Genomic DNA, 7,551 nt, shown 5'->3' with positions numbered 1-7,551 from the left:
GAGCTGAGTGAAGCTGAGATATTAGAAACATAAGTATATGCAAATACTTGTGGTACTGGCTATGCCCTAACTTTTTCCTAGTTTGTTCAAATCAAGCACATCTGCTCAGTTGTATGATGGTACTTGGTGAAAAGTTGCTGTCATAGCCCACCGTTGTGTTCCTTCCGGCAACGATTATTTTTTCACAATTTCTGCAGGTAATTTCAGTAAGTGCTACTGAAAAAACGATGATTCCTAAAAATAAATTTGCAAACTATCTTAAGAAGTCAAAACACGATTTTCTTTTTCTCTCACTATAAGCTATGGGTGCTCATGGTGGTTATAAAGGATGAACTGTGTTTTTAAATATTAAGTTTTTAAATGCACAAGTCATTTATTAACACAATGACATTGTTCAAACTCCAAGTAATGATTTTATATAAAGAAAATGACACCACCCACATGTTTTTAAAGGGCAGCAGCTGGGGTTTTCTATGTGAGCTATATCATTATCTGCTGAGTTAGAGACCCTGATCAAATACCATAAGAAAACACTAATCCTTGCTGATTCCATTCATTTGCAGGAGGTTATGTAAGTATCCAGTCAGAAGAGTTTATGTGCCATATTTTTAAAGAACAAGAGGAGGCCTTTTACTATCTTAGGTCCCTTTATCTGAGCTACACTACATAATCATTTGTCTTATACCTTTGGTTCAACATTCTTGATATGTTTAAGCTATCAAGAATCCTTTTTAGTATTTCCTAAATCCTTTTTGGGCATGACTCCTTTAGCCAATATTTGTGGTTGTTAGAAAAAAAGGTGTGATCTTGATACTATGTGAAAATCAGTAAAAATGCAGTATTTGATTTTTAGGTTTGTCCTCTGATAATTAGATGATGTCCAGATATTAAGATTTATGGAATGTAATCAGTGGCTGAGTAATTCTGGCCATTATTGGAAGTTTTGTATATAAGAAGGAAATGCAACGTTCACCAAGATACTAAACATCAAGAGAAATACAAGCTTGTTTCTGAGGAGATCGTGAGTATAACTTCTGCTGGGCAACTCTATTTGAATTATTGAACTCCTTTTTTCCCTATAAACCCTTGGATTTTTTTTTTTAAATTATTTCTTTCTTTATTTGAGAGAGCACAAACATGAGGGACAGAGAGAGAGGGAGAGAGAAACTCAAGCAGACCCCACACTAAGTGCAGAGCCCAATGCAGGGCTTGATCTCACAATCCTCGGATCACAACCTAAGTCAAAACAAGAGCCAGATGCTTTAACTGACTGCACCACCCAGGTGCCTCAAAAACGTTTATTTCTATGATAACAAGACTTTGTGGAGAAATGAGAGTATGCACACAAGCAGGTCCAAAAGTATGTTTGAGAAAGCAAGGAGGGGAAAGTACCTTGGCTTTTATTGTGGTCAGGAAGTGGAATTGTGGTTAATGTTCCCAAAAGGAGCCCAGGCTTGTGTGGCTTAGACTTTCCATCAGCACCAAAGGAAAGAGAACCTAAGCTTTCTTATCTGCTTGCCCACTGATGAGACAAAGGGGGAAAAAGAAGTGTGGGCTTCAAAGAGGCAGAGGTCAAACCTCGAAAGTGGTGCCAAACATTTTGACAACCCTTGGATTTTTTAAGAGCTTTAATATTTGTTGCATATTCATCTATATAAATGTATATATATATAATGTATATATATTCATCTACATAAATGTGTCTATTTAAGTTAAGTCTCATTCTTTAAAATCCTACTTATTTTTTCTTGGATTTTTTTTATTTATATGTGAACTTATTAATTACTAGATGACAGATTTGCTTATTACTTCAGCATTTTTATAGTGAACGCCTAATGTGAACATTTATCTCTCTTATTCTTCCTTCTGAGAAGCAAAAATAAGTCCTCTAGCGTCGTAAGTTAGCTGTATTAATATACTATATTGAATAATTTAATTTTATCTAAGTGCTATTGAATCAACCTTTATTAATACCATTGCTAAAACTCAGAGGCTACTAATGCATTTCTTCAAATTATACACCTCTCCAAATAACTTTAGACCAAATTACATAAACCCCTGGTCGATGTCCCAAGCAGCCTTAGGCCATCCTAAAGAGGCGTTATAGTGGAGAACATAATCATTGGAGACAGACTACCTAGTCTCAAACATGGTGTCAATTTCTTTCAAGCTACCTGTTGGCAAAGCCCTTTTTTTAGCCTCACCTCACTTATCCATAAAAAGGGGACTGAAATGCTCTCTACTGCCCAATGCTGGGTCTTGACTGCAGGATTCTGAGATCATGACCTGACCTGAAGGCAGACACTTAACCCACTGAGTTTCCCAGGTGCCCCGGCACTTAGTAGTTCCTTAACGAATATTTATTGAATGACTTATTTCTGACACACTAAAAATGAATTGATTTGAAACTGTCCTTCACATGGCATCTCTTCAAATATTTGGGGACAAACATCACTTCTCCCTTGAGGCTTTTTCACCAGCTTAGTATCTGAAGACCTGTAGTTGTAATTTTTTAAGAGCTTTAATATTTGGTTGGTGATTACAACATAGAAGGGACTTCAGATGTTCTGGGTCTAATGTCAAATAGTCTGTCTATGCTGAGAAATAAGTGATAATTGCCATCACAAGATCAGAAAATTAAAGGGCTATGAAAGTGTTCCTTTGGAAAAGGTTTGTAAATTGCAATTTCTATAAAAATGCAAAAATGGTAAAGAACATCAGTTTAGTTCTAATAAGTTTGAGTATAAGCGGGATTCCTTATTTTCCTAGAGAAAATGCTGACCAGCTATCCCAACTACCACATGTTGACAAGCAAGACTGATAAATTTTAAATTGGGCAACCCCAGTAACTCAGAATAAAAAAAAAAAATTCATTCCTTTTATAACCAGCAGATTTTGTCACTGGGCAGTATGGCTTTATAACCAACATGCCCAACAATTTTGGTGTTCTAGTTTTACTTTTCAAATGAGACCTTTTTAATTTTATAAATGGTACTATACAAACTGTATTAGATAAACCAAATGAACTGTATTCTGTGCCTTTTGTTTACAACCAGCTCAGATAAATTTTCATATAAATACATATAAATACTATCTCACTTTTTTATCTTTGGGGAGTATTATAGTATTTCTTTTTTATTTTGTAATTTAAATACAATTGCTATATAACATTATATCAGTTTCAATGTACACCATTAATGAGTCAATATTTTTATATATTGCAAAATGATCACACACCCGTCACCACTCATAGTTACAGAATTATTTGTTCTTGTGATGAAAACCTTTAAGATCTACTCTCTTGGGACGCCTGGGTGGCTCAGTTGGTTAAGCAGCTGCCTTCGGCTCAGGACATGATCCCAGCGTCCTGGGATTGAGTCCCCCTTCCGCTCTGTCGGCCTGTGCTCGCTCTCGCTCGCTCTCTCTCTGACAAATAAGTAAATAAAATCTTAAAAAAAAAAGATCTACTCTCTTAGCAACTTTAAAAAATACATTATTGTTATCAACTATAGTCCCCATGCTGTACGTTATATCCCCCTGACTTATTTATTTTATAGCTGGGAGTTTGTACTTTTTAATCCACCTCTCTCATTTTATTCCCCCTCTACCTCCCTGCCTCTAGTAAACACCCCTGTGTTCTCTGTATCCATGAGTTCAGTTGTTTAGGTTTTGTTTGGGGTTTTTTGCTTGTTTATTTTAGATACCACACCTAATGAGATCATATAGTATTCGTCTTTCTCTGTCTGACTTATTTCACTTAGCACCATACCCTTGAGGTCTATCCATGTTGCCACAAAAGGCAAGATTTCCTTCTTTTTAAAGGCTGAATAGTATTCCTGTGTGTGTGTGTGTGTGTGTGTGTGTGTGTGTGTGTGAGTGTGTGTGTGTGTGTGTGACATTTTCTTTATCCATTTTTCCATCAGTAGACACTTACAGTGCTTCCATGTCTTAACTACCATAAATAATTCTGCAGTGAACATGGGGGTGGCAATATTTTTTGATTTAGTGTGTTTTTCTCCCTTTGGATAAATACTCAGAAGTGGAATTGTTGAATTATATGACAGTTCTATTTATAACTCTTTTGAAGAACCTCCATACTGTTTGTGTACCAATTTACATTCCCACCAGCAGTGCACGAGGTCTCCCTTTTCTCTACACCCAGGTCAACACTTGTCATTTCTTGTCTTTTTGATAATGGCCATGCTAATGGGTGTGAGGTATTTCATTGAAGTTTTGATTTGCATCTCACTTTTTTTAAACAAGAAGTATCACATTCTGTTGTATGGTTTGCACGATGATTTATAAGATTATGTTCTCTACTGATAGGCACTTACTTAAGTCATTCCCAATCTTTTCTGTTATATACAATGCTGTAGTGAAAATCCTCATACATATAGACGGTTTTAGATACATTTGTGGTTATAGGTGAGATTAAAATCTAAATGTGGAATAGAAGAGTTATGCATTTTAAATTTTCATAAATATTTCCAGGTTCCTCTTGAAAAACCTAGCAAAAACTTACACTCCCACAAACACTTAGGTCTCTGTTCCACCCAATTTTGCCATCACTATAAATTATAAAACTTGATTTGATAGGTATTATAACATTATAGTTTTAATTTACATTTCATCTATTATAAATGTAACAGAATATTTACAAATGTTTTTAAGTTGTAAGGTTTTAGGCCACTTTTCTCTCTAGGAAAGCTTTTTCATGTGCTCAGCCTACATTTATTGATTTGTTGGTCTTTTTTCTTACTGATTAATAAAAGCTAATAGATATTAAAGAAAGTAATCCTTTGTCATAGAAGCTACAGATATTTTATGGAAATTAACATGTTTTTTTACTTTTTAAAAAAATTTTTTATTTTTTATAAACATATATTTTTATCCCCAGGGGTACAGGTCTGTGAATCGCCAGGTTTACACACTTCACAGCACTCACCAAAGCACATACCCTCCCCAATGTCCATAAGCCCACCCCCCTCATGTTTTTTTTACTTTTGTAAAAAAACATATTTATTTTAGAAAGAGTAAAAGAGGAAAAAAAAAGCAGGAGGGGCAGAGTTAGAGGGAGAGAGAATGTCCAGCAGACACCCTGCTGCCTGTGGAGCCTGACATGGGGCTCGATCTCACCACCCTGAGATCAGGACCTGAGCCCAAACCAAGAGTCAGACACTTAACCAACTGCACCACCCAGGAGCCCCTGTTTTTTGATTTTATAAAATAGCTTATAAAAGCCTACCAAATTTAAGAGGACATTATGTGAAAGACTGGTCACATACATAATAGCAGTAATGTGGTCCCCTTGAAATGATATTTAACTTCTCTGAGAAGTAGGTTGTTGTTTCTTACCTGTAGAATATGAGGGGGTTAAATTAGAAAATCACTAAAATTCTTTTAATATGGGTTTTCCTCTTTGTTGTTAGATACTTTGTTGTTAGATATTTTGAGCAACTGTTGGTGGCCATAAGTCCATATAATTACCTCAATTAATAAGCATTTATGGGGTAGCTATCATAAGCAATATTAAAGACATAATTATGGGTTTGAACACATGTTGTATTGAGATAGAATCTAAAAGAATGAAATGTTGACACAATGCCACCCAACCCCAACACACACACATGACTTGGGGCTCTCAAAAAGAGTTGACAAAAGCCTTAAACATAAGGCATAATAAGAACATAATATTATGCCAGACAATCAGAAGACATTTTGATCAATTATGATTTGAAAACCAAGTAGGAAATGTTCTTAAAATGCATCAAGGAGAGTGAAACATGTGAAGCATTAAAATACCTATACCGACCATCACATGTCCCAGTTTATTGCTCAAAACAGAATACAATCAAACCTTTCATGAAGGTAAAACTAGCACAGAATACAAGTATTACAAAAGTGTCATAGGCTAACCACTTCCATGGTTTCTTCTGTTTCAGACAAGAGCAAAATGTGGTTGCTATTAACTGTGGCAAGTTTGATATCTGCACTTGGAACCACACCATGCTTACTTTGGAAAATTACATCCTATAAGCCCTGAAGTGACCATGAATAGTGTTAAGTTACCAGAGTTGTGGAGCAGGGAACCCACAGAACCAAGAGCTACTACCATGACTTAGAATCATGGCAAGCTGAAGGTTTTACATGACCAGTCAAGAGTAACTTATCTACTTACTAGATGCATTTAAAAACTCAACTGAAACTAGAAGCTTTGTTTTTCTTCATCAGAGTCAGATGATCTCCTACTGGGGTTACCCAAGTGAAGAGTATGATGTCATAATGGAAGATGGTTATATCCTTGGGATCAACAGAATTCCTTATGAGAAGAAAAATTCAGAGAATATAGGTATAATCCTCCCTCCTTTCCTTCTTCTCCTTTCCTCCTTCCCACTCTCTTTTCTTCCCTTCATTCCATCCTTGCTTCTTTCCTTCTTCCCTTCCTCCTTTCATTTCTCCCTAAGGACTTAAGTGAGTCTTGCTCATTCTAGAAATGCAACCATGATGAGACTTTATCTCCAGTCTTGAGAGAGATCACCATGAAGTCAGTGGAATCATGAACAGATAGTTATAATGATTCATGATAAGTGTAATGCTAGAACTCTACAGAGGACATTAAACTAGAAGTTCTGGTACAGGGGCCTAACTCAGCTGGTGGAGATCAAGGAAAACTTGCTCTAGAAATAATGACTTAGCTGAGTCCTGGAGGATCAGGAAGAGTTAGCCAGGATGTGTGTTACCATGGGGAGGAAAGGGAGGCGATCTGAGGCTCATTTCCTCACTTAAACAAAAATTTTATCTTGTTCTCATCACAGGAAAATTGTGAAGTACAAGGAGAATATAATTAAGCAAGATCACCTATCACTTTACCACTCACAAGCCATTTAAATTAACATCACACTGAATTTCCTTAGAATAAAAGTTTCTCAATAGTCTTCCAAGGTTAAACTGCATGTCTCAAATGCACAATCTGATATGTTGTGTTGCTTGATAAACCACCACCATAATTAAGATGATGTATTCAAATATTCAACTCAATCAAGCAAAAGTATTTCATTCTAGTCGTCCTAAAGTCTATATCCTGTCTCCATGTTTACCTGAGAATGAGGAAAGAGGATATAAAGCTTGGATATGATTTTCTCCCTCAGGCCAGAGACCTGTTGTATTTCTGCAACACAGTTTGTTCACATCAGCCACAAACTGGATCTCCAATTTGCCCCAAAACAGCCTGGCCTTCATTCTGGAAGATGCGGGCTAGGACGTGTGGCTGCCGAACAGCAGGGGGAACACCTGGGCCAGGAGAAGCCTATACTTCTCCGCAGACTCCCTGGAATTCTGGGCTATCAGGTAAAGAAAAGGAATAAGGAAAAATGGACAAGAAAAATAAAATAGAGTTTAAAAAGCATGGGTATTCATGTTTGCCTGTTCCAATCCAGTCCCATTTTAATACATTACACTCTCAGGAGGGAAGAAGCAAGTCCTTTTTATTCTAATCCCTTCTTGGATTCTGAGTCCAAGGGTAGCTTTCCCTCCATGATCTCAGTACACGTG

General features: G+C 36.5%; 1 long non-coding RNA gene across 1 annotated transcript; it reads left to right on the top strand.

Annotated features, from left to right (window-relative positions):
• Positions 1-940: 940 nt before the first annotated feature.
• Positions 941-7,296, top strand: LOC131830350 (uncharacterized). Its single transcript, XR_009353121.1, has 4 exons — positions 941-1,021; positions 5,943-6,059; positions 6,232-6,349; positions 7,149-7,296. It is a non-coding gene; the product is annotated as an uncharacterized LOC131830350 (long non-coding RNA).
• Positions 7,297-7,551: the final 255 nt, after the last annotated feature.

Source organism: Mustela lutreola, chromosome 4 (genome assembly GCF_030435805.1).
Source record: "Mustela lutreola isolate mMusLut2 chromosome 4, mMusLut2.pri, whole genome shotgun sequence".
Classification (NCBI taxonomy): Eukaryota; Metazoa; Chordata; class Mammalia; order Carnivora; family Mustelidae; genus Mustela; species Mustela lutreola.
Note: the sequence above shows the minus strand (reverse complement) of the source record. Positions and strands in the feature narration are given on the sequence as shown.